This window comes from Aquarana catesbeiana, linkage group LG01 (genome assembly GCF_042186555.1).
Source record: "Aquarana catesbeiana isolate 2022-GZ linkage group LG01, ASM4218655v1, whole genome shotgun sequence".
NCBI lineage: Eukaryota > Metazoa > Chordata > Amphibia > Anura > Ranidae > Aquarana > Aquarana catesbeiana.
Window position 1 is genome coordinate 729923786 of NC_133324.1, and position 27469 is coordinate 729951254.

Below are 27469 nucleotides of genomic sequence, written 5' to 3' on the forward strand. Positions count from 1 at the left end.
GGGAGAGAAGCTGGCCGGACAGCACACGGAGAAGGGAAAGAGCCCCACTGCTCAGTACAACAGGATACCGCCATACAGTGTCTTCATACAGAGCCCCCCTGTTCTCCGCCTCAGCATCCAGCCAGGGAGAGCCCGGATCAAGCGCTCTGTGTGGCCGGGAGTCAGAGCTGGGGGAGGGAGGTGTGCAGTGAGGAGACAAGGCTTGTGGGCTGTTAGGACGGGTGGGCCTGCACCTAGCGATGCCACCATAATTAAACAATTTTTTTATCTGTATTCTGTTTTTTTTATGATAAAATTTAAGAATAGAATATTTCTGTACGTTTTTTTTCTGTTTTACATTTTTTGTAGTACATTTGGATACATTGGATAGTACATTAAGGCTCTGTGCACACTAGCATTTTTTTAAGCTCCTAGAAGCTGTTATTAGCATTTTTTCTGCTTCTAGAAGCTAAATAGTGTTATCCTATGTGTCTATGCACACAACTTTAGGCTATTAGCATTTTTTTGAGCTTCATCGTCTAGGAGCAGAAAAAAAAATTTTTGTACAGTTCTTTGGAGTGTTTTTCCAGCAGAAAAAAGAAACGCTGAATATTCCTAATTGCTTCCAAATGCTACTAAAATGCTTTTTTTAAAGATTTTTTTTCCTTCATGTACTGCAAAAACACTAATAAAATGCTAATGCTCCTAAAAGCTTCTAAATGCTTCCAAAAGCTACTAGAAGCTGGCACAAAAATGCAATTATGAGCATTTTTCACCCAGCATTTTTTTCTTGCTGTGTTTGAGCTTATGAAAAACGCTAGTGTGCATGGAGCTTAAAATACTAAATGAGAGGTAGCAGCACCAGAACGTGTGCTGCAGTAAGAAGCACCATTAATGCAAAGATACAGTTTATTACTATTCACACTGACAATAATGGGGTTCGTTTTACTTCCACTGGCACCTATTACGGGTTCATTTTATTTCCAATGACACCTAATGAGAGTGTTCATTATGCTTCCAATAACTCCAAATGTTGGGTTTATTTTGCTCCCAATTATACCAATGAAGGTCTTTATTTTACTCCCACTGACACCAACAAAGGTGTTTTTTTATTCCCACTCACACCGACAAAGAGGATGATAGTGGGTATTTTACTTTCTCTGACACACATAGCAGGGTTTTACTCCCACTGACACCAACAAAGGGCTTTCTTTAACCCACTGACACCAATAATGGAGCTTATTTTAAAGCCCAACTCCAAATAAATTAAAAAAAAAATCCATCCATGCAGTTGGGTCCTCCAGACTGCTTGGGTTAAAGCAGGAGTCGCGACCAATCTTTTTTTTTTTTAGGTCATTGAGACACTTTGCTAACCCCAAAATAATACTCACAGTTTGGGTGTAATATTTCAGCCTCTGTCTGTTTTCGTACTGAAGAATAACTTAAAAAATGTGATGCTGGCTGTTTCCATCTTGCTTGTGGGTATGTGAAGCCCACAAGCATTGATTTCCTGGATGCGGTGAATGCTGTTTATTCACAGCTTGTTCACACGCATGATCATTGTTTCTGCAATGAATCTTGGGAAGCCTGACACTAAGCTTCCAGGAGACAGTGCGGCGCCGGGGAAAGGCAATAAAAACGCCTACTCCCATGGGAGGAGAGACAGGAAGTGCCACAATAAAGTACAATATAAAGGTAATTACAGCGATAAAAAAGTTTTTCGTGCGGCATTTCAACATCTATGCAATTAACTGAAGGGGGCAAGATTAAGTTAAAAATTTGAGTGGAACCCCGCTTTAAAAGTTCATTATTTCTAAGAGTAACTGCACACGCAGCTTTATGTACTTTAAATCCCTGCTGTGGCTAGCTCCAGCACTCTTTTCCTCCACCTAAAACTCCCATCGGTGGGCAGAGCCTCGGCGTCATGAAGTACAATACAGATACATTAACATGGATTGTATGCTGAGGAGGCTGGAGTGCGACTGGAGCTGGACAGGCACTGCAGACTGTGGGGGACTGGTTACAGAGCAGGGGGGATCCTGCTAGAGCCAGGAGGAAGGTAAGTATTTACTCCCTTCTGTGCAACCCTACACAAAGCAAGCATTTAACCCTTGCACTACAGGGGGTTCACCAATGCAAGGGTGAATTTTTAAAACTTCTCCTGGAGTTGGGCTTTAGGTTTCATCAACGATGGGCCTTTTATTAATTACCACTGGTATGAATAATAGGCATGGAGACTTTTTTTTGTTCACATTGACAAAATGATTTGGCCTATTTTACTGCCACAAATGACAACAGGACTTATTTTATTCCCACTGGCACCAATGATGGGATCTATTTTACTCCCACAGATAAAACTTATTTATACTCTCACTGACATCGATGAGGTTTATTTTAGGGTCCATTCACACCTGGTTCCTGGTATGTTGGTAACACACATTGCTGCGAGGGTCAACGTTCACTGCACTGAAACAGCCCACTAAAATTAATGGGCTCTCAACGTACCATGATGTAAAAAAAAAAAAAAAAAAAAAAAAACACTAATTGGACATGCACCAAGTTTTGCAACACAGTACACTACAGCACACAGTAGTGCATTACAATGCAATGTGATGCATTTCCTTGATACATTGAGGTGCCAAATAGGCAGCAAGTTGATGCGTGTACCACTGCAATAGAACGCTTAAATTAACAGGTCCTGAATTTAACAGTTACGTGGGGAGCAGACATTTTCCTTGTTCTTAGCCCCTGCCTACAGACAAGCAGAATGTAAACCAAATAATGTTTAAAATGCCATGGGTCTGTGACAGCCGTGCAAGGCCTAGGGAAAATGAGGCAGAGGTATGTCTTCATGTACAGTTACACTTTAATATGGATGCAGTCATGTTGAATCACTGTGCTGTGTGTACTACAAAAATAGGTACAGCAAGTAGGTATCTTTTTTGGTAAGTCGGGTATATAATGGTCCTGCAAACAAATACGGCAGCTAAAAGAAAAGATCTTGACAATACACATTAGGTGGATTATATTCTTTTTTATAATATTGTGATACATAATTACTGTACTTTAGTAGTACTAATCAAATGTTGACGGTGGAAAATCACCCTTTGGTTTTATATCTCTTTACACGTTAAAAGAATGCAACACAACAGCCACACTAGAAATGTATATATCAAAGACCTTTTTGTCGTCATTTTAGTTTAGAGAATCTGAGCACACAATTAGAAAGCATTTTAACATTTTATCCTACTAAGGCCACTTTTTATAAACACATCATGTATTCTTCATCATTCACCAGTGTATGATTTTATTAGACTCAATTTCCAGCAAACATGTTATTACAGGTGAATATATGCAATTCACAGACCTTTTGAAGGGCCCTATTAAACTAACTTAAATTAGTAAATGCACATAAATAACTATTAGCAGCTATGGGATAATAGTGTTCTTTAAACCACAGAACACAAAAAAAAAAAAATCACATGAATGCTCCCTTTTAGATCAACTATGATACAATAGATTTGGGTCAATTTCATTTAAATTCTTTAGAGTTTAAAAGGTGTTTAAAGTGATTTTTCTATCACTTTATAAATTGTTTTCCAAAAAAAATTTGTTATCGTACATCACGGGACACAGAGAGCCATAGTAGTTACTATGTGGGTTATAGGCCACCTTCAGGTGATGGGCACTGGCACGCCCCAAGATAAAAAGTGCACTCCCTATATAACCCCTCCCACTACTGGGAGTATCTCAGTTTTTTCGCCAGTGTCTAAGGTGTTGGTCACGAGTGAAGATGTGCTGTGCTGAGCTCCACTGGAGCAATCCTTGCTGGGGCTAGCTATGCAGCCAGGTCCATTCAAGGTGTCTTTTAGGCCAAATTGAATGGTACCTGGGCCTTGTGTCTGAAGAAACAAGGTCTTTATGGTTTTTTACCCCCAACCCTCCCATTCCCCCAATCCCACCCCCCTCCTTCCCCATACACCCTCTAATACAAAAACCTACACAAACACAGAATTTACATGATTTCTACTGTTGCCTAACATGGCATGTCACCACCAACCCTAAATCCCCCGGTGCAATCCAAAATTCTATATTCCTACCGGACTTGTCATACTGAGAATATGGCCCACTCTGCTACTCACCAAACTTTCCCTTGAGGCAGCCCACCTTTTCCTCCCACGGCCTCCACATTCTATCAAATTCCTGAAGATTTCCTCTCTTAATGTACTCCAATCTTTCCCTACACAGGGAATCACTAAGTGTAGCTATCCAATCTTTCACAGTTGGGGGATCCTTTGATTGCCACCTTAGCGTTATCATTTTCCTAGCTTGAAACAAGCCTCTCAAAATTGCCAGTGTGGTGCTCCTCCTCTCCCCTTCTACCCTTCTATATCCCAAGATACATTCCACAGCCTCCCTTTTCACTAAGGTACCAAAAATATCTCCCAGGCTACTAGTCACCCCCTCCCAGTATCGGAACAGCTTGGGGCACCTCCAGAACATGTGAGTAAGGCCCCCAGGCTCCCAACACCTGGGACAACTATCGTTGGGCCTTCTACCAAATCTAAAGAGCCGTTTTGGAGTATAATAAGCTCTGTTAAGCAGCATCAAATGCGAGATCTTCTGTGAGGGGGACACTGACACCAGGGACCCCATCTCAAGTATCCTCTTCCATTGTTTCTGGGACAATACCCCCAACTCCTCTTCCCATTTAGCTCTTACCCTCTGGAGTACCCCCCTGCTGTTCTCTGAGTTACTTAGTTGGTCATAGATCTTAGATATTAACCCCTTAGTGGGGACTACCTGAAGTATATTTCAAAAAAAGGGCATTTCCTCCCATCTCGGAGGCTGATCCCTAAATTGGGCTTTGAGGGCGTGTTCTATCTGACCATACAGAAAGAGGGAACTCTGTGGAATCTTAAATTCCCTAACCAGCTCAGGGAATTTTTTTAGAGTATTTCCTGAGTAAAGCTGTCTTAGCATTTTAATACCGCAAGCCTCCCACCCTCTAGCTTTTCCAATTTTTAAAATTTCCTGTAAATTGTGATTATTCCAAATAGGGGTATAGTCTGTAAACCCCTCATGTCTCATTAACTTCTTAACAGTTTTCCAGAGCTTAGTTAACAATTTAATTGTTGGGGATTCATGATAAAACTTGTCCGCCTCCAAGGCCTCAATTAGCGTATTATGCCGAGCACTTGTCAATATTAACCTACCATTCGAAGTACCACCCTCCGGAGTTCCGCACACCATTAATTGCTGCAGTTGAGTTGCAAGAAAATAACGCTCTGGGTGAGGAAGAGCAAACTCCCCCTCCCGAATAGGGAGCTGGAGTACTTGAAGCCGTATCCTGGCCTGTCCCCCTTTCCATATCAGTTCCCTGAAAAGAGCCTCAATTCTTTTAAACCAGCTCTTGCAAATCCAGACTGGGGAGTTATGCAGGACGTACAGCAGTTGAGGCATCCAAATCATTTTTATTAAGCTGCATCTTCCTGCTACTGACAAGGGGAGGCGTCTCCATATGCTTATCTTTTGTTTGAATTTTGACAAAAGAGGTACAAGATTTTTACTAATATATTGATTGGGGTCCTTCGTCAGGACAATTCCCAAATACTTCAATGCTTCCACTATTGCCACCTGAGGCAATCCGTATACTGTTGGCGCATCTAAGGGGTCCAGTGGTAGGAACTCGGATTTCTCCCAATTTATTTCCAGCCCGGAGAAGCTACCAAATTTCTCCACTATTCTCATTGCACCCGGCACTGAGTTCCTAATATCTCCCAAGAATAACAAGATGTCATCCGCATATAGCGCAATTCTTTCTTCACTAGACCTCCTGTGGAAACCTGTTATCTCATGGCTCGCTCTAATGGAGATAGCCAGGGGCTCCATCGCCAGTGCAAAAAGCAATGGGGAGAGTGGACACCCCTGTCTCGTCCCCCTCTCTAGCTCGAACCAATCCGAGAACTCATTGTTTATTTTTACTCTTGCCTTAGGGCTGTTATAAAGCATTTTAATCCATCCAATGAAGGAGGGACCAAACCCAAATTTCCCCAACACGCGCCACATATAATCCCACTCCACACTATCGAATGCCCTGGAGACATCTAGGGTCAATAAGGCTCTTGAGCCCTCATTCTCCATAGGAGACTGTAGGTTCAAGAAGGCCCTTCTAATGTTCAAACTTGTGGATCTATTGGCCATAAAGCCCGTCTGGTCCTTGTGTATTAATTTGTGAATAACTCCATTCAATCTAGCAGCCAGGACCTTGGCCAGGATTTTAGCATCTGTACATAGTAGGGAGATTGGCCTATAAGCAGCCACATCTAGGGGATCTTTCCCCTCTTTCTGTAGCACTATAATTGTTGCTGCTAACATTGATGCAGGCAGTCGACCCCCCTCAAATGCGTCCCCCAATACTTTCAGCAATTCAGGGATTAACACCTCCCCAAAGTGCCTATAGGCCTCGATTGGTAATCCGTTGGGACCAGGCGACTTAAGGCACGCCATACTCCCAATTGCTTGTTGTAATTCTGCGATTGTTATTGGGGATTCTAATAAGTCCCTTTCCTCTTGTGATAAAACGGGATCGACAACTTCCCCAAGAAGTCCTCCATCACTACATCTTTACCTTTTTTCTGGGAGGTGTACAGCTTTTTATAGTAATCCCTAAAGGTTTGCACTATTTTTGGGGAGCTTGAAAGTATATCTCCACTCTGTGCTCTAATAGCGAGGACCATTGATGGAGCCGTATTGGATTTCACCAACTGTGCCAACACTCTTCCCACCCTCTCCCCCTCCACCAGGGATACCTGACGCTGGAGAAACCGCCTAGCCTCTGCCTTCTGCATGGTAACCAGTTTATACACTTGTTTCTCTTGCCATACCTTTTCCTTCTCCGGGGTTGGGTTTCTAATGAAGTTATTTTCAGCCTCTAGTGCCTCCCTTAGTGAGTTCTCTTCCTCCCTCCTAGCCTCTTTATTAAATTTGGCCATCTGCTGTATTAAGACCCCCCTAAGAAAGGCCTTAAGAGCATCCCATAGCACAGTGGATGACATTGTACCCTGATTAAAACCTACAAACTCCCTCAGAGAGGGGAGAACCCCATTCTCCTTTCTGATTACCTCAAACCAGTGCGGGCTTATTCTCCATTCCTTCTGGGGGCTGTATCCTCCTACCTTCAGTGTAACTACCATGGGGGGAGTGGTCTGAGATACCTCTTGGCCCATAAAGAATCTTGCCTGATAACTGAAGTGCTCTATTGTTCCCCAGGACCAAGTCTATCCTTGAGAGAGCAGAGTGTGTTACTGAGCTACAGGAATATTGTAACACTCCCGGATTACGCACCCTCCACAAGTCCACCAACCCCACTTCATCCAGAAACTGACTCAAACGACTCTTTACAGCATGCTCTGAGAGGGTTCTCACCGGGAAGCGGTCCAGCTTTCTATCTAGGATCTCATTAATGTCCCCCACTGCTATAACCGGAAACTCCTTTTTATCTAACAGAAATTCATTCAGTTTAAGCATAACATCTAAATTAAAAGGAGGTGGGATATATACATTTGCCAGTACATACATAACACTGTCAATAGAGCATAGTAAAAAAATGTATCGGCCCATTTCATCTATCCTGGATTGCCTGCAGGAAAATTTCACCCCAGTTTTCACCAGGACACTCACCCCTCTACTATAGGAAGAATGGACCGCATGGAATTGACATTGAAATTTATGCGACTGCAGGTACTGGGTTGTATCCTTGGTAAGGTGAGTTTCCTGCAGGCAAACCAGGTCTGCCCCATAGTTCTCCATCACGGAGAGCACTGCCAACTTTTTGAGCGGTGTCCCTAAACCCCTAACATTCCAGGATCCTATTTTCACTGTTTCGGCCTGCATCTTAGTTATTAAGAAATATATATAAGGAAAAAGAACCCAGATACCTCTGCCTCAAACTGAATTGATTACTGTACGATATATTTTGCGCCTTACAACCCACAAGTGTAGTCTCATCCAGTGGAGGCCATATCTCCTTATCCATTTAAACGTTAGTGAAACTAAAAAAGGAAAAAAGGTGTAAACAAACCACATCCACACTACCTTAATATAAACGTGAAAAACAAACAGATGTGCTTTACAAGTACAGATTTAAGAGCCAGTTTCCTGTCATTGTGTCTAGATGTGAAACCCTGGATCCTACCAAGGTATTTTCCTAGAGTGTATATACTACCTGTGAAAATTTTACCAATCATACTACCCCTCCCACCCCCCCTTCCACCCCTACCCCCACCCCCACCCTTCCCCCTTCCATCCCCCCTCCTAACCCCCCACCACCTGCCTAGGTGAACCCCCTGGGGGTTAACCGTGGCCATTACCCATCTAACTCCAACTAATTCCATACGCTGCCTCCTATACTCCTTTCCCATTCACCACCCCACAACAGACGCCTGTGTGTCCCCACCCCAATAAACCAGTATATCCCAAGCCTATCATATCTCCCTTATCACTCTATACTGAGCCTAAAAATTTCTCTCTATTCTCCTCCAGCCATTTCTCCACACCAAGAGGGGAATCGAAGAACAGGGTTCCCCCCAAAGCTGTTACCCGTAGCCTCGCCGGGTAGAGGAGGGCATAGGGAAGGTTACATTTTTGTAAGGTGCGTTTTGATTGAATAAACTCTGCCCTTCGCTTCTGCAAGTCTGGTGAAAAATCAGCATAGAAAGATACTCTAGCCCCCTTAAAGAAGACATTTCCTGCCTCCCTTATTTTACGGAGCAGCACCACTTTGTCCCTATAGTTAAGAAACCTTATAAGTAGAGGTCTGGGGAAGCCCCCTGCCGGGGGAGCCCTGAAGGGAACCCTATGGGCCCTAACTACTGAAAAGGATGCTGAAAATGATTCTCTCCCAAATAAGTCCACCAACCACTTTTCTATAAATTCTGGCGGGTCAGTGCCCTCGCTTTTTTCAGGTAGTCCCACCAGCCTCACATTATCCCTTCGGCTCCTATTCTCCATTTCATCCAGTTTGGAAGCTTGTTTGGAAAACTGCTCCTTCAACCATTTCATTTCTTTAATCAGGGGGGACATGTCATCTTCCAGCAGGCCTACTCTTTCTTCCAGAGCTGTTGTTCTCTCGGCAGTTTTCTGTAGGTCCTGCCTGACCAACAACAGGTCTGCTTTTACTCCCCTCATCTGCTCACAAAGTTCTTTACACACCCCTACTGCCATAAATACGTCCGTAAGAGTTGGTTCTTTCTCTTGGGGCAAGTTTGGGTCGGTACTAACCTCCATGTTTGCATTTATATTTTGATCACTTGACCCCAATCCTTTTGTATTGTGCGTTTTGGATGAGTGGGCCGCCTGAGTAACACCCGATGGCAGTGCCTGCTGTTGACCCTGTCTTTTCCTATCAGGTGCCCCCCCCCCCGGTGTGTTTTCCCCTGTGACCCTTTCTTTGGGGGAGTCACAGCAGGGACATGAGCATATTGCTCTAACTTCGCTGCTGCTGACACTGCTACTGAGAGCTGCGGATTTTTATCTTTAGCAGAGCGTAGGTTCTGCATTGTACTTTTTCTCCAAACTGATAGCCAACACTGTGCTAATATGAGAGGAGTATGAGGAGGAGAAATAAACAAAAAGGGCTGCACCCCTATTCGTCCAACAAAGGGTAGAATCACCGCTATTAAAAATGACCAGGCGTATACCGGTTCCCACTGTTTATATACGCCTCACCAGGGGTGATACTTGCTGTCCCCTCAGTAGGCTCCACCGTTGCACCGAGTTATGAGACAAACTGTATGACCCACGCTCAATGGCGTAAGTAAAAGGTGCCGCCGACTGGATTGCCCTTCAGTTAGCAAATGCACAGGGTAGTATATGGGGGGTATCTTCACCCTAAGAGACAGATCTCACTATTGATACTGAGCGCCCCACATAGCACTCCCACCACGGTCCCACAGTCCTTATTCCACATCCATACCGAGCCCACGCTGAGCAATATAGCTGGAATATATTTAAATCATTTTCCCCGGCAAGAACCAAATCAAGCGATCCACACAGCTAGGTAGGGAGAGCTGCATGAGACATGAGAAGCATCCCGGATTTCACAGGCAGGATCTTCACATTACCAGGGTTAAACTGAGTGTTACCTGCATTGAAGAGATGTTTTATGTGCACTGGTCCACTTACTGTACCCCATGCGGCGCCTTCGGGTCTCCAGGTGACAGGATCCTCCCAGGTAATACTGAGTGCGGCCGGTCACCTCTCACCTCGCTCGGTCCGCTAGCCCGAGTATTCGCCGGTGAGTGGGGATTGACGTAACTCCTGAAGATTCTTTGGCTCGCACAGCCCACCAGGAACAAGAGGGGCTACGGAGGGGACTGGAAGGTAGTTGGGTGCCCAAGACTCTCTCTGCACCTTCCGACGGCTTACATCCAAGCCCAGGTGAGCCTAAGGATATGCCCGAGGGGAGCGCCCGGCCATCCAGAGGAGCGGGGGGTGGGGAGGAGAACCGCACAGCGTCCGTGCGCTCACTCACTCACTCCATCTCACGACTCCACACACACCCATCCATCCGGTCACGCTCCCACCTGTTCCATATTCATTACATCAGAAACAAGGTCTTTGCTTGTAAACGTTTCTCTTTTTAGAGAGCTGGACCCCAGGATCCAGTACTTTTGGTTTTAAGGCCATAAAGTTTTACTGGCGGTGGTGCTATTACAGGTCCAGGATTGTGGGTTTTCCCGAGGATCCCAGGCTCCTGAAGGTTTGTTAACGGAACCCACTGTGAAGGGTGAAGATTGGGTCTGTTGGTTTTACCACAGAAAACCCTTTGGCGGGAAAGGTAAGTGGAGTTTTCTAAGAAATGTTTGAATTTTCTTATGAAATGTCTCCTTTTATTAGTACATGTTGTCATGCCTATGTGTCAGCACTGGGGGCTGTATGGAGCACATACCTTCTCATGCTTCCTCAAAAGACACGCTGTGTCGGAGCAGCAGGCTTCTTTCCTCTCTAGCTAGCAGCAGACCTCCAGTAAGTCTGGGGGTGGTCTTTTCTCTTCTCCAGACACCCCCCACCTGTGCTGTATTCTCCCCCTCTTCACGAGGAAGAGCATCAGGAGGAAGAACAAAAAAAAAGAAATAAAAAAAAAAAAACGTTCAGAACGCTGCTAGTCGGTGGCTTTCAGGCTCTCTCCTCGACATGTTTTTTCCCCTCACTTGTCGGTCCGGTAGGATCAGAGGCCCACGCTCTGCGGGAAAACTTTTTTTCTTGAAAAAAAAAAAAGAGAGGAAGGCGAGGGCAACGGAGGGGGGGGGGGGGCCGAGCTTAGCACGGCGTTGGTGTCCTCCAACGTCCAGCACGGGTATGTGTTTTTTTTTTTTTTTAAAGCACCATTATTACTGCTTAAGCTGGTGGAGGGACGCAAGAGCTTAGAGGGGCATGAAAAATGTTGGTGACACAAGCATTCTTTTTGACACATTTACTATTGCGACAGGCTGAGCATTGATAGCAGCGGCAGTGGCTGACTATTGCTCAAGCAATGGATGCAATTTCTTCTGGAGTACCTCTGCTTTGTGAATCGGGCTATGTTCAGAAGGGGGGGTTGAAACACTCCCAAAAAAAAGGAGCTAAAGGGTCTCCCTCAAGCTCTGGAAAACCTACTCTACAAATGTCATCCTCCCCTGAGAAGGGGTGGCTGGTCAGAGTGAGCATCGGGGCCATGAAATATTTGCATTTGTTTTCAACGCTGCAGCCCCTGTTCTTTTTAATCTTTTTCCTTAGCCATGGTAGGTTTTAAAAAAAAAAGTTTAGCGACTTTAATTGCATCCCAGTGTGGTCAAGATGCAACAGGTTCTCTTCCTTTTTCCTAGGACCCTCAGACTGAGGAACTGCGGCAGGAGAAGACGATTCCCTCAGGGGATCGTGGTGAGGCTGATGACTCCTCTTTTGAGGTGTCAAATGCGGGAGAGTCAGCATTCACAATCTGTAAGATTGATGGTACAATTTTTTGCTGAATGATCCGTTCCAAATTTATGTACCCTTAACTGAATGTTTGGGCTCGCCAAAGCCTCCTCGAGCTGTGCATGCTTTTTCCTGTCCATTCTTTGTTAGAAAAGTTTTTTTTGTATCTGGAGGATTACCCAGATAAGCATTATTTTCCTTCTAAAAGTTTTTCACACTTTATCCTATGGTAGAGAAAAAGTGGGGTATATCAGCAGCTAATGCTCCTATATCCTTTGTGTGTACGTTTGACTTGTCTAGGAGACAATACTCAAATACTTAGGGATCCAATGGATAAGAGGTTGGAATTCCTATTAAAAGCTTTTTTCTCTGGCAGGTTGAGTGTCTCAGCCTGCGCTGAAAGTAATTGGTTAATCATTGAGAAACCAGTTTAAACAGGTGTTCAAGGTTATCCTGCTCAGCAGGTCCAGGAGGCAGCTTTATGTTTGCAATAGTTGCTATGACAGATATTTTGGATGATATATCCAAAGAATTTCTAGTAAGAAATATACCCCCTTTTGTCATTTAAGTGAAGCTCCTTCTTCTGTGCCAAGGGCATCAGCCTCCAGGCAGCCGCGACGGAAGTCCCCAATAGCTCCAAATGTACAAACTGGAGTTCCAAGAGTTTCCATCTCCTCATTTTTCTCAGATCAAACATTCCTAAGGTTCCAGAGAAAAAGAAATCTTTCTCTCAAGCATTCGGTCATCTTTTGGCAAAAAATTGTTCATGAATGGCCCCTATGTAAGAGCAGAGGTTAGGGTTTGGTTAAATCCAAATGGACATTCTGGATCTCAAAAGATCTAAAATCCAATTCCTGAATATAATCTCTCTTTTTTTGCATGAAGTCAATCCAATCTGTTATCTCCATCCTACAAGGAGGAGAACTTCTGGCGTCAATCAACGTCAAAGATGCATATCTCCATATTTCCTCGCTCACTAGTAATATCTTCTTTTAACCACTTGCCAACCGGGCCATAGTCGAAAGACGACTACATCCGTGACCGCGATCGCTTATAAACAAACCGGCGTCATGTCATGATGCTGGTTCCCCCCTCCGCACTCTGTACCGATCTGTACAGTGCGAGGGGAGAGGGCGAGAGGGGGAGAGATCGTTTTTAGCAGCGCTGTGGGCTGGATCTGTAGTGCCCACAGCGCTGCTCTGTGCCCATACTGTGCAAAACTCTGCAATAATGTGCAAATACTCTGCAATACTGTGCAATACTCTGCAATACTCTGCCAATACTTTGCCAATACTCTGCAATAAATTTTAACAGAAACAAAGATTTTTTTTTGATTTTTTTAATAAAAAAACTGAGCGGTGATTAAATACCACCAAAAGAAAGCTCTATTTGTATGAAAAAGAGGACAAAAAATTTCATATGGGTACAGTGTTGCATGACTGAGTAATTGTCATTCAAAATGTGAGAGCATCGAAAGCTGAAAGTTGTCAAGTGGTTAAAGTGGAAAATCTTCATTTTCAGTGTGTAGCTTTGCTTTCTGATCTAGCTGCTGCACCTCGAGTACAAAGGTTCTGGCTCCTTCTCTAGCCAGATTGAGGGCCCAAGGTATAATGGATTATGGTTTACTTAGTCAATCTGTTCTTGTTAGACCAGTTGGTAGCCTGCTTAGACCAAAGTATGGTCACCACATTCGACTACCTATCTAGGTTGGATTCTCAACCTAGGAGGAATCTTCTTTCAAACCATGAAGAAAATACTTGGGTCTGATCATAGGTACACCCAGAAAAGGGTATTAGTACCCCAGGCTAAGATCAGCGCCATAAAGGAACCGATTTAGGTAGTCGAAGCAAGATGATGTTCTCCTATTCAACTTTGCGTGAGGTTGTCGGAAAAGATGGTGGCTTCATTCGAGCGTTCCTTAGGCTCTGTCTCATTCTAGAATGCTGCAAAACAGTATCCTATCGGCTTGAAACAAAGAGTTCAAGCTCTACATTCCCAATGTGTCTGATTCCAAAGCCTGCGGCCACATCACCCTGATAGCGCTCAATCTCATCTGATCTTGAAGGCTAAGCAGGGTCAGGCCTGGTTAGTGCCTGGATGAAAGACCACCTGGAAATACCAGGTGCTGTAGGCTGGGTGTGCCGGAGCCTCAGTTTATGGTTTACATCCAAAAAGTCTGCAAAGGGGAAAATCCTTCCTTCAGTTACCTGGGAAATAGTAACAGCATATGCCAACCTTGTTTTTTGTGTAGGTTAGGGGACAGTCTGGAAAGAGGCAGCTGTCCAAGAGAAGTGGCCTAGATCAGAAATGGCCTTTCCCATCTACATTTTAGAAATTCAGGCAGAACACTTGGTCTGAGGGCCTGAACGTTCAGTTTAAGGTATTGTCCTGCTAGGATTCAATCCGTGTATGCCACAGCAATGGCCTATATTAATCACCAAGGGGGCACAAGAAGTTGTGCGGCCAAGAGAAAGGTAAATCTTTTCCTATCTTGGGCAGAAAACAATGTACTTTGCCTATCGGCAGTTTTCATTTTAGGAATAGAAAGTTGGCAGGTGGACTACTTTAGTCGCCAGCAGTTGTTCCTGGGAGAATGGTTCCTTCTCCCCGATATCTTCCTGTCAATATGTCAAGGATGGGGGATCCCAGACATAGATCGGTTTGCATTCAGGGTCAACAATAAAGATCGACAACTTTGTGTCAAGAACAAAGGATCCGCTAGCATGCAGAACGGATGCCTTGCTAGTCTCGTGGAATCGGTCCGCACTGATTTGTGCTTACACTCCTATTCTGCCTGCATCCACGACTTCTTCACAGGATCAAGCAGGAAGGGAAGTCATTGATTCTTGTGACCCCCAGCGGGGTCCAGGAAATCTTGGTATGCAGAGATTGTAGAGATGGCAGTAGGGAACTGATGGGCCCTACCTTCACAGCCAGACCTTCTCTCGCAAGGTCCAGAGTTCCATCCTACTTTACAAACGCTAAATTTAACGGTTTGGCTATTGAGGCCCACACTCTGAGAAGCGTGGGCTGCCAGATTCGGTAGTTTTCTCCCTTGATTGATGCAGAGCCGGCCTCCATGGTTATATATTATGGAGTCTGAGAAACATGTCTCCTGGTGTGAAACCAGGAGCTGCACCCCAGGAAATAGGTCAAGGTAGAGTCCTTGATTTTTCTGCAGATGGGGTGAGAAATAAAGCTGGCCTTGAGTGCTTTCTAAGCCTTATCAGTATTATTTCAATGACCACTTGCTTCGCATTCTTTGGTCCATAACTTTATTCAGGGGGTAACACGGCTTAATCTCCGGTTAAGTAACCCCTGAACCCTTAGGACTTGAATTTAGTTTTGTCGGCATTACAAAACAGCCTTTATTGGGCTGATACGACACATTCCCTTGGTCCTTTTTTGACAAGGAAATAATTTTTTTCTGGTAACCATATCTGCTGCAAGAATTGTATCAGTATTGGCTGCTCTTTCTTGTAAAGAGCCATATCTTTATTGTTTACAAGGATAAGGTAGTATGGCGTCCTTATCCTAACTTTTTAACAAAGGTAGAATCAGGTTTTTATCTAAAGAAGGATATTGTTCTACTGTCTCTTTTCCAGGACCCTGTTCTTTGGAAGAAAAATCACTACATTTTTCTGATGTGGTGAGAGCAGTCAATGTCTACTTAAAGGCGATTGCTCAGATTTGGGAATATGATGTTTTCGTTTGTGTTGCCTGAAGGTCCTAAAAGAGGACAGGCAGCATCGAAATCTACTATTCTAAATAGATTCGGCAAGTAATCGTTCAAGCTTATGGTTTAAAGAGGTGGATTCCACCCTCTCTAATCAAGACACACTTCTCTAGGGCTGTTAGTGCTTCCTGGGCAGTGCATCACCAAGCCTCCATGGCTCAAATCTGCAAGGCCGCATTTTGGTCTTCAGTCTATACATTTACCAGATTCTATCAAATAGATGTAAAAGGTTATGAGGATATCGCCTTTGGGCACAGTGTACTGCAGGCTGCAGTATAAGTCCTCTAATCTCTTATTGCCCTACTTTTTGTTGTGTCTCCCTCCCTTCAGTTGGCATTGCTATGGGACATCCCACATAGTAACTACTATGGCTCTGTGTCCCATGATGTACAATAAGAAAAAAGGATTTTTAAAACAGCTTACCTGTAAAATCCTTTTCTTTGAAGTACCGTATTTATCGGCGTATAACACGCACCCCAAGTTTAGGAGGGAAGTTTAAGGAAAAAAACTTACATTTAAATGCCCATCAATGCAGCCTCATCAGTGTCCATCTGCTGCCTTGTCAGTGTCCATCTGTAGCCTTGTCCCTTATTGCAGCCTTGTCCCCCATTGCAGCCTTGTCCCCCATTTCAGCCTTGTCCCCCATTGCAGCCTTGTCAGTGTCTATCTGTAATCTTGACCCCCATTGCAGCCTTGTCAGTGTCCATCTGTAGCCTTGCCCTTCGTTTGCAGAAATTCGTTTTAAAATGGCGCCGCCGTTCTCGTCGGCTCTCGGCCACTCTCGGCGGCTTTCGCCGGCTCAAGCGGAACTGCGAGAGCCGCCGAGAATGGCCGAAAGCTGCCGAGAATGGCCGAAAGCTGCAGAGAGCAGCCGAGACTGGCCGAAAGCCGCTGAGAATGGCCGAAAGCTGCCGAGAGCTGCCAAAAGCCGCCGAGAGCCTCCAAAAGGCTCACAATCGGCGGGGGATCGGCGTATAACGCACACACACGGTTTTCCCCTGATTTTAAGGGGAAAAAAGTGCGTGTTATACGCTGATAAATACGGTATATCACGGGACACAGAGGTCCCTCCCTTCTTTGGTATACACGTGTATTGCTTTGCTACAAAACCGAGATACTCCCAGTAATGGGAGGGGTTATATAGGGAGTGCACTCTTTATCTTAAGGCGTGCCAGTGTCCATCACCTGAAGGTGGCCTATAACCCACATAGTAACTACTATGGCTCTGTGTCCCGTGATGTACTTCAAAGAAAAGGATTTTACAGGTAAGCTGTTTTAAAAATCCAATTTGCATGCACCCATAACACTGGGCTCCCAGATTATCATTATGTTTCTAAAGAGAAAGCAGAAGAGGTTTTCATTCAGACCCCCTAACTGAAACCTAGCATAATACTCTGGAGACAGAAGAAGTAATGAGTAAATGCTCTGACTACTTTAGTTATTTTAACAGAGGGGGGGGGCTAAGCTAAAAGGAGCCATCAGCTTCACCTCCTCTTCTGTCCTAGCAAAGGGTTATAGAATTAAAAACTGGCTTCCTACATTGTCTGTTAATAAGGAATAGCTTAGAGCATCCCCAGTCTGTGAAATGCTTGCCTTCTCCGAATGGCAGCCATACATCGATCGCAGTTCTGCTGAACCGGCAAAATTTCAATCCATGTATGGACATCTATCGATCGTCTTAAGTACAACCAGCCTGTTGGATTTTTCTCAGAATGATTAGTGCCACCGCATATAGATAGCAGCACTGATCATTGTATTGTGGCAGTCGGGAAGTCTTCCTGCTGTTAGAATACAACAGCACAGCAGGGGGGATTCCCCCATCCACATCAAGTGTGTGGATGATGGATTTAGATTGGTTGAACGTAAAAAAATTATTATTGTATAACCAGCCTAAGGCCGGGCATACACGGGCCAAATTTCTTTCCTGCAACCACGAGTTGCAGGAAAGAAAATCGCTTGATTCCCCAGTCAACACAGACAGTGTTGATGCGGGAATCTCTCCTGCTGGGCCAGTGATTATTGCTACTGGCTATAGCATCGATAAACTTGGTACATTCAGCCTGCCCATACCCATTTCGAATCTCAGCTTCCTGCTGAAGCGACTGAGATTTGAACCTTGTATGCCCTGCCTAAGAAACACCTCAAAAGTTAAGGAGTATTTTTTAGTATGCTGTGTGATTTGGAACACAAAACATATACTGGGGTTTTCTCAAATTTGACTACAAAATGAAAAATACATTTTGAAATTATGAGGTACTTTATAAAAAGGAAACCACAACCAACTTGGTCGCCCCACTGCTTCATATTTCCTATAGCCAGTGAAGCAACCCATCACAATCCTGGCCAACAGGAAGGTAAATTTTCAGGAATGATTTTAGCACCGAGGCAACCAATAAAACACCTGGGATTCCAGGACCAAGAATATGAAAATTCCTGCAGACACCTTGACAAACCTACTACCAAGAAGAAAACCAACCCACATATTTCTTATGAAGGAAAAAAACCTGAAAGTTCTATGTAAACTGTCCCCTGCAATTTCAGAGAACAACATACTTTTTTATTTGAAAAAAATTTGGGGCAAATTCACAACTTTGCATGTAAAGTGAAAGCAGTCCATATATATATATATATATATATATATATATATATATATATATATATATATATATATATATGTTTAGGTGTTTTGGAGTTTCATTCAAAATTATTAGTGATGTTAACCTACAGCATGTTTCTATGCATTGAGGTAGTGTGCATTAATACAAAACATGGATGTGAATTTGGTTTTAAACCTAGTACACATGGGCCTGAACATCGGACGGCATCGGCCGGTTCAATTGAAACCGGCCGACATTCGGCCCGTATGTACTGCAGCTGTTCAGCTGGCTTCTGTTGATGGCGCATGACCGAAAAATGTCTCCCGATCAGCGCGCTCAGCCATCAGCTGGAGTGTTCTAGGCAGTTCATAATGATAACACACATGTAATTTATTGGCATACAGGAATCACACAGTCTAGAGTTAACAGCATTTATTTTAGATATCCGCTTGTATTTTTCTTGAATTTTTTAAAGTTTTGCAGTCTCAGCGATGCCAAAACATTAAAATCACTCAAAAAGAGTTGACAATTAAAGACACCCTGTAGTATTTACAACGTTTTTATTTTTTTGAAAAACTGCCACTAGCTATTTATATTTCTGAATATTACTGGTAAATGACAAAAAAATGAATTTTTTAAACAAAGATGTCAGTTACTGCCATTTTTTACAATGATTACATACCACAGAGAAAAAGCCCCCCACAAAGCTAGCTTTTCTCACTATAACAGCACCCCATACATGTGCTATATCTTCTGTCTCCGGTTCTTTTTCTGTCTAGAGTTAAAGTGGAGTTGGACTAAGGATTGAACTTTAGTGGTTTGTTTCACAGCACTACTTTTTGTGCAGTAAAATAACTTCTAAATAGGATACTGCTGAGAAAAGTGGACACCCCCAGAGACAAAGAACATAGCGTAATGCTACAAGCCAAAAGACGGAACAGTCTTGGTTGGACTTCCATTTAAAATAAAAATAAAAAAAAACACAGTGGAAGGAAACAAACCAGAGTGATAACTGAGTAGTTATTTAAGAAGGGGGCACTTTAACCTAGGTTATTAAAAAGTTCATAAAAGTATCTGCCGTGTCAGTATGTTTATGCCAACTTCTAAAAACCATGTTAGGTCACATACCAGTTTCGGATATTTAGACATTCCTCTGGACATTACCATAAGTACCCCATATAATCCATCTTCGAAAAAAAAAGGGGGTCCTACCATCAGTTAGCACTTCCGGTTTTAAACACTAGCGAAGCCATAATTTTTCCCATTCTCAAGTATGTAGTGCCCCCCCCAATAATACATGTCTACCCCATAGCTTTCTCTATTATAAAGTCAGTTAATGTACCGAACATTATACAGGGTGATTCATAAATTATACAGTTCCCAAATGCTGTAAAACAGTTATGCCCTGTACACACGGTCGAACATTGATCGGACATTCCGACAACAAAATCCATGGATTTTTTTCTGACGGATGTTGGCTCAAACTTGTCTTGCATACACATGGTCACACAAAGTTGTCGGAAAATCCGATCTTTCTGAACGCGGGACAAGTACGTCGGGACTATACACGGGGGAGTAGCCAATAGCTTTTGTCTCTTAATTTATTCTGAGCATGCGTGGCACTTTGTGCGTCGGATTTGTGTACACACGATCGGAATTTCCGACAACGGATTTTATAGTTCTCAAACCTTGTGTGTCGGAAATTCCGATGGAAAATGTGTGATGGAGCACACACACGGTCGGAATTTCCGACAACAAGGTCCTATCACACATTTTCCGTCAGAAAATCCGACCGTGTGTACAGGGCATAACAGCTGAAGACACAGCCACAACTGCGAACTGTTAGATAGATGTACTCATAAAGTTTGTGTCCGCAACTGAGGTAAGTGACGTAGGCGATCACGTGTAGGCGCGTATGTCATGTGACTGGTCAGTCAAAATGGCAGCGTCTGCAGTGGAGAAGGCGTTTTGTGTTCTTGAATAGAGCAAGTGGAATCTGTAACTGTTGTGCAACAGCATTTTTGCTCAACCTCCAACCAGAAAATCTATATGTTAAGTCTTTGGTTGGTGCCACAGTTGCAGGATGACAGTGACAACTTTTTTCTCCAATTGGATGGTGCACCACCACACTGGTTAGGCGACATGCGTGATTACCTCAATGAACATCTTCCTCATCAATGGATTGGACGAGTCAAGGACTACAACATGCCACTGATCCAATGGCCATCCAGGAGTCCTGATTTAACACCTTATGACTTTTTCCTGTCCCATAAAGAACAAGGTATTCGCCCCTCCCCTTCCTGTCGATCTAGCAGAGCTGAAACAGAGTATCACAGCCACTATCACTGCACTTGATTCAGATATCTTAAGTCGCGTTTGGGCTGAAATGGATTACCGGTTCGATGTGTGTCGTGTGACCAAGGGTGCACATATAGAACATCTGTGACGGGCTCTAAAAAACTTAAAACATTCGCCTACAATTCATCTTACATTGTTCTTGTTTTATGGTGCGTTGAAACTGTATACTTCTTTATGAATCACCCTGTATAATGAAAATGACTGAGCTACGTGGTTGTATGAAAACATTAATCTAGAATAAAATAAAAATATCTAGCTTTATCCTCTATTCCTTATGAGTTATCTGATTTAGAATAATCCTAGCCAATCCAAATTAATGCTGGGACCAGCCAAATTTCGATCAGTGTGTGGCCGCCCCTCCTCTACAGAAGTTGACTGTTTGATCTACTTCAGTTAAATGGATATGTTGGAAAATGTTTCTTGATCAATGCTGCAGCTGCTGATCGATGGCAGGTGCAGCTGTCAGAATACATTGTATCAGCAGGGGAGGGGGATTCTTCTATCATCCACCTTGCTTGGGTTTTTTCACAAAATAAATACAGTTTGTTCAACCAGCAGGTTAAGCAGAACAAAAAAAAAAAAAAAAAACACAGATTCCTGCATCCACACAAGTGATGTTGATGCAGGCATCTACCCCACTGCGCTATTGCATTCAGAATACACTCATCATCTCTTTCAGCAGGTCAGTTCAACAAAAAACAATTTTGTGTTACAGGCAACCCTGCCAGATAGCACAATCATTATAGCTACATACACAGACATTACAGTCTAGGCAAGAACACAATCCTACTCTGTTGACTGGGCAATGCAGGAACAGCAGCAGATGACCAGTTCATCCCTCTCCTCATTCTAGGCCCCTTCCTGTCAACATGTTCATTGTCAAGCTAGTTGGCCTACAAATGTTGCCCCTCCCTCTGCCAGTCCTTTTGTAAAGGGGGCAAACATTCAGTAAAGTTCAGCTACTTACCTTTTTTGTCCTGATCACAATGAAGAAAAAACAAAAAAAAAAAAATCGGATTTTTATAACAGCTTACCTGTAAAATACTTTTCTTGAAGTACATCACGGGACACAGAGCACCATGGTAATTACTATGTGGGTTATAAACCACCTTCAGGTGATGGACACTAGCACACCCTAAACAGGAAGTTGCCTCCCTACATAACCCCTCCCACACAGGGAGCACCTCAGTTTTTGTAGCAAGGCAATATACATACGTCCCAAAAGAGGGGAGGGACCTCTGTGTCCCGTGATGTACTTCAAGAAAAAGATTTTATAGGTAAGCTGTTAAGAAAATCCTAATTTTCTTTATCGTACATCACGGGACACAGAGCACCATAGTAATTTCTATGTGGGATGTCCCAAAGCAATGCTATCTGAGGGGAGGGAGACACAAACAATCAGGGCGTCATCAGACTTGAGGACCTATACTGCTGCCTGCAGCACACTGCGCCCAAAGGCGGCATCCTCATCCTTTTTTACATCCACCTGATAGAAGCTAGTGAATGTATGGACCGAAGATCACCACGTCTGAGTCATGCTGGCTTTGGTGATGCATCGCCCATGAAGCACTTACAGCTCTGGTAGAGCATGCCCTAACTCGAAAAGGCTGAATCCTCCTTTTCAAATCATAAGCCTGACTAATAACCTGCTGAATCTACTCAAAAAAATAGTAGGATTTTGACACTGCCTGCCCCTTCCTGGGCCCTACTGGCAGCACAAAGCATCAGTCTTCCGTATCTGATCAGTTGCTTTCAGGAAGACTTTAACCGTTCTCACTACATTGAGAGAGTGTAATAATCCTTCTTCAGCAGAATGGAGTTCTGGAAAAAAACAAAGTTAGGGAAACATCTTTGGTTCCTATGAAAACTAGATACTACCTTAGGTAAAAAAGAAAGGATGGGTGAGGACGCAGCACCACCTTATCCTTAAGAATGATCAAGTATGGCTCTTTAGAAGAAAAAAAACTGCCAACTCTGGAACTCTTTTTGCGGAAGTTACCGGAACCAAGAACACCAATTTCCCTGTCACAAGGATCAAGAGGACATGATGCAAGGGCTCAAAAAAAAGGCTGACCTTGTAAAGCCAACAAAACCACACTCAAATCCCACAGGCACAAGGGCGACCTAACTGGCGGAATTAAACCCCTTGTATAAATGCCCCGGACCGAGAATGCAAAGCAAGCAGCCAAGATTTGACCCTTGATAGTGCTTGCGGTTAACTTAATTTCTACTCCTAATTGTAGGAAGGCAAGGACTCTACTTATGACATACTTCTGAGGATGCCATCTTTTGGTTTCACACCAAGAAACGTAGGCCTTCCAGACCCTATAGTAAATGGTCCTATAGGCCGGCTATCTTGCATTAATCAGGATAGTTACTACTGAACCTGAAAACCCCCTACTCCTTAGAATGTGGGTTTCAATAGCCAAACCGTCACATTTAGCGCTTGTAAGGCAGGAAGGAACACCGGCCCCTTCGAAAGCAGGTCTGGCAGAGATGAAAGAGACCAAGGATCCCCCTACTGCCATCTTTAAGATTCCTGCATACCAGGATCTACTGGGCCGCACCGGGGCCACTAGAATTACTGTCTTCCGTTTCTCCCTGAGCCTGCGTAACAGTCGCGGTAGCAGCTGAACTGGCGGGAACACAGATCAGTGAGAACTGATCCCAAGGAGTCATTAAAGCATCCAGCCCATAGGCGAGCAGATTCCTTGTTCTTGAAACAAAGTTGTCTAACTTCATGTGGAATTTAGATCTATGTCCAGGGGTACCCCCTTTCTAGCACATGGCTAGAAAGACATCGTGATGTACAGACCATTCACCCAGGCACAACTGTTGGTGGCTCAGAAAAATTTGCCTGCCAATTCTCCACCCCTGGGATAAAGATTGCAGATAGGCAAGGAACATATTCCTCTGCTCAAGAGAACATGGTTCACCTCCCTCTGGGCTGCATGAGTTTTTTTTTGGTGCCCCCTTTTTGGTGATTGAAATAGGCCACTGCTGTGGCACAGTCGAACTGTATCCTGACAGGACCATTCCACAACCTGAACGTCCAGGCTATTAGAGCCAAACATACTGTGCGAATCTTCAGGATGTTGATGGGCAAGGACTTTTCAGACTCTGACTATGTCCTTTGAACAATGGTCTCTTCTAGGACTGCTTTCCAGTCCCATAGGCTGGCATCCATTGTTACTATTTTCCAAGTAACCGGACTGAAGGATTTCCCTTCCTGAAAATCCCTGGTTATCAACCACCAACTGAGACTCTGGCGCAACCTTGGGGCCAGATTCATTGGATAATCCAAGGCTTAGACCTTCCTGTTCCAAGCAGACAGAATAACTGGACATAGGACATTCGAATGAAGCCAGCATCTTCCCTAGCAACCTCATGCCAAGGTGAATGGAAGAACCCTTCCTCGCCTTGACCACCTGGACCAGCTTCCTTACAGCCTTAATTTTGCCTGGGGCAAAAATAATCTTTACTGATTGCAAGGATGATTTCTCTAGGTTGAGAATCCAGCCCAGGTGTTCCAGATTACCGACTGTACTGGACACCCTTTGTTTAATTGTGTCAACGACAGACGACCTGCTGCTGTAGATCAAGGTATGCCATTACCACTATACCCTGGCCTCTTAGTCTTGCTAGTACTGGGGCCAGAACTTTTGTAAATACCCACCGCAAAAAGTAGAAATTTCTGATGAGCTGGGAAAATTGGCACATATAGATATGCATGTTTGATGGCTATTGATGCTAAAACGTCTCCTCCCCGTAGGGTGGATATGACTGACCGGACTGACTCCATGCGACAGGAGTGGATGTTTAGGAAGCAATTCAGATCTTTGAGATCTAAAAATGGGTCTGACATCTCCAATCGGTTTCGGTACCGTGAAGAGATTTTAATAAAACCACATACCCTGCTTCTTCTGAGGGGGTTTCTGTGATTACACCCTGAGACATCAATCCCTCCTAGGCCGTGAGCGTCCCTCTCGCAAGGGGTCGAGGCTTACAAACCTTCCGAGCCTCCTCCACCCCTCCCTAGTAAGGAGCGGCGGGGCCCATGCAGTACCCAGCTTAGTCTACCGGCGATCGGATTCCCCTTCGCCGGAGTGTAGTGCCGCTCTAAGCGATTTAGCGCCAGACATAAAGGCTTACTTTCATAGGTTCTTTGGGGAGTAGCCTAGAGGTACCACAGAGAGGACTGATCCATCAAGGATCTCTGGTTGCCAAGCCCCTGAAAAAAACACAGAAGTCTCCCCCCACCTCGAGCAGGGGCGCCCCCTCATAAGGAGGCCTTGAGACTCTGTTTTGTAGGCTTCTCCCCTGAGGCAGTTAGTTTTATGCAAATAAACATAAAAAAATAGTTCCAAAAGAAGCAAGTACATATGTATACAGCATGTATCAAAGCAATATGCCTTTATGGAAGCATGGTCCATACAAATATGCTTTTAGGCAAAAAATGAAAAGTGCACGCTGTACAGCCGCATCCATGTAACACGTGCCATGGAACAAGCATCTTTGCAAAGTAAGCATGCGTTTATGAAACGTGTTATGCCACATTACGCAATACGTATCTATGCAGACATGCATTCCTATGCGAATATGAGGAATCCTGTATATTTTAAGTAAACATGTATTAACATGCCTCATTATGCAACCATGCATGTTTAGGCAACTTTTAGGCGATCATGCAACTTGAGGCGATCAAGCCTCTCTGCGTGATCAAACATCCTTGTGTGATCAAGCATCCTTGTGCGCTCAAGCACCCTTGTGCTATCAAGCAACTTATGCGATCAAACATCCTTGTGCGATTAAGCTCTCTGTGCGATCAAGCATCATGTGCGATCCAGCATCTTATGTGATCAAGCATCTTGTGCGATCCAGCATTTTGTGTGATCAAAACACCTTATGCGATCAAGCATTTTGTGCGATCCAGCACCCTTGTGCGATCCAGCATCTTGTGCGATCAAGCACCCTTGTGCGATCAAGCATCTTATGTGATTATGTAAATAGCACACATATCCATCCAAACATGCATTTATGATTATGTTATGCGATCACGTGTTTTTTTGTGATCACTGCTGCTCCCTTGCTTGAGGGCCTGGTGTGGGGAAGGGAGATCTATCACGTTTCTTTCCACTTCGGGAGGAGGATACGATTAAACAGCTCACCTCTATAGTAACCCAACCAAAGCTGAGGGCAAACGTCTTCAGTAACATAAACAGGGGCTGGAAGCTTAGAAACAGCTGCAACTGACAATCCCAACAGCTCACCCTGATTAGCCACATTTGGTCTCTCCGGGGAGGAAGGTACTGTGGAAGCATGACTAGAATCCTCAGAGCCTGATGGAGATGCCTTAGAAGCCTTTCTTTGAGGTGTCTGTACCCTTCTTGGAAGGCATAGTCCTAAGCACCAAAGCAAAGGTACTAAAGTAACCAGCGCACCACCTGCTGAGCTATAGTCCAGCAAAGAAAAACTGCTATTAATGCTCAGCCTGATGCTGAGTAAATGTGTACTGGGAATGTCTGTATGCACCAGCTTTACATGACCTTACTGCTCCTGTGTCCATTCAGCCAGCTGCACTGTATGTCTCCAAAGCTGTCTTATGGGCTCGGCAGCCTTGCCTGCACATGTGTGATACATGTGGTTGCCGCATCTCGCACATGGCGCGGCGCTAAGTCACACCCCATTCCGTCCCCCAACACGGCGTATGGCAGGTCCAGCGTGAGAGGATAGAAGGGGAAACATATAGGAAGAAACACAGGGAGCCACCACGCCCCCGAGGGGGGGGGGGGGCACAAGCTATTTGTTGTACCCTCCAACACCCTTGCTCCCCGGGGGGGAGAAGCTGCAGTAAGGTGCTAACTTTTCATGGAATATCCAAGAATCCCCCCTGTAATATCCTCCTGGTGGCTGAGACTAAGCATGCTGTCTGCTGCTAACACAGGGCGAGATCTGAGGAGCATGAAAAAAGGTATGTGCACTTTACCCCTCTAGTAGAGAAATTAGGCATGACAACATTTACTCACAGAAGAAATCCATAGGTGGACTTTAGAGTTCCTAGGATTCTCCATTTACCTGATCCCCGCCGCAGGATTCTGCTGATATCAGACAGATCCATCCTTCACCCATCACGGCGGGCTGCGTTTAGTAAATCTTCAAGGACCGGGTCCCTTTTTATCGGGGTTCTACTCCCTTGGACCTGTATAGCACCCCACCAGGAAAACTTTATGGTAATGTGAGCATGACCAAAAGCACTGGGTCCCAGGGTTCAGCCCTCCAAAGAGACATTACAGGCAAAACCTTGTTCTTCTAATACGAGGCCCGGGTACCATCCACTTTGGCATCAGTGGCACTATGGTTGGATCCGGTCTGTAGAGGCTGTTTAAATCCAGTAAGGATCCCTCCAGCGGAGCTCTTCAGAGCACATCTTCACTCGTGACCAACACCTTAAACACTGGTGAAAAAACTGAGGTGCTCCCTGTGTGGGAGGGGTTATATAGGGAGGCAACTTCCTGTTTAGGGTGTGCCAGTGTCCATCACCTGAAGGTGGCCTATAACCCACATAGTAATTACTATGGTTCTCTGTGTCCTGTGATGTACGATAAAGAAATATGTGCAAGCTACTATACATTCTTTAATGATCAATTTAGCTAGTTTTCGACAGTGGGCAAGCTACACAAGCCCAAAATAATAATTCATCTACATACTTTTGGAATGGATGGTGAAGGTTGGGGGGCTGGGGGCTTGAGTGCAGTGATGCCTAGTGAATGTCAGCTTTAAGGGTGCATTCACAGTTGGAAATGCACCCTGGCTGTGATCATATGGGAGAACCCCAGGTGGC

The 27469-nt window shown here is 44.4% G+C and overlaps 1 protein-coding gene and 1 pseudogene across 2 annotated transcripts in view; one reads left to right on the forward strand and one right to left on the reverse strand.

The window, feature by feature from the left end:
* ZNF827 (zinc finger protein 827) overlaps positions 1 to 27469 on the reverse strand; it is a 397034-nt gene that overhangs the window by 330433 nt on the left and 39132 nt on the right. The window lies entirely within an intron of this gene.
* LOC141124393 (5S ribosomal RNA) lies at positions 13953 to 14071 on the forward strand (annotated as a pseudogene).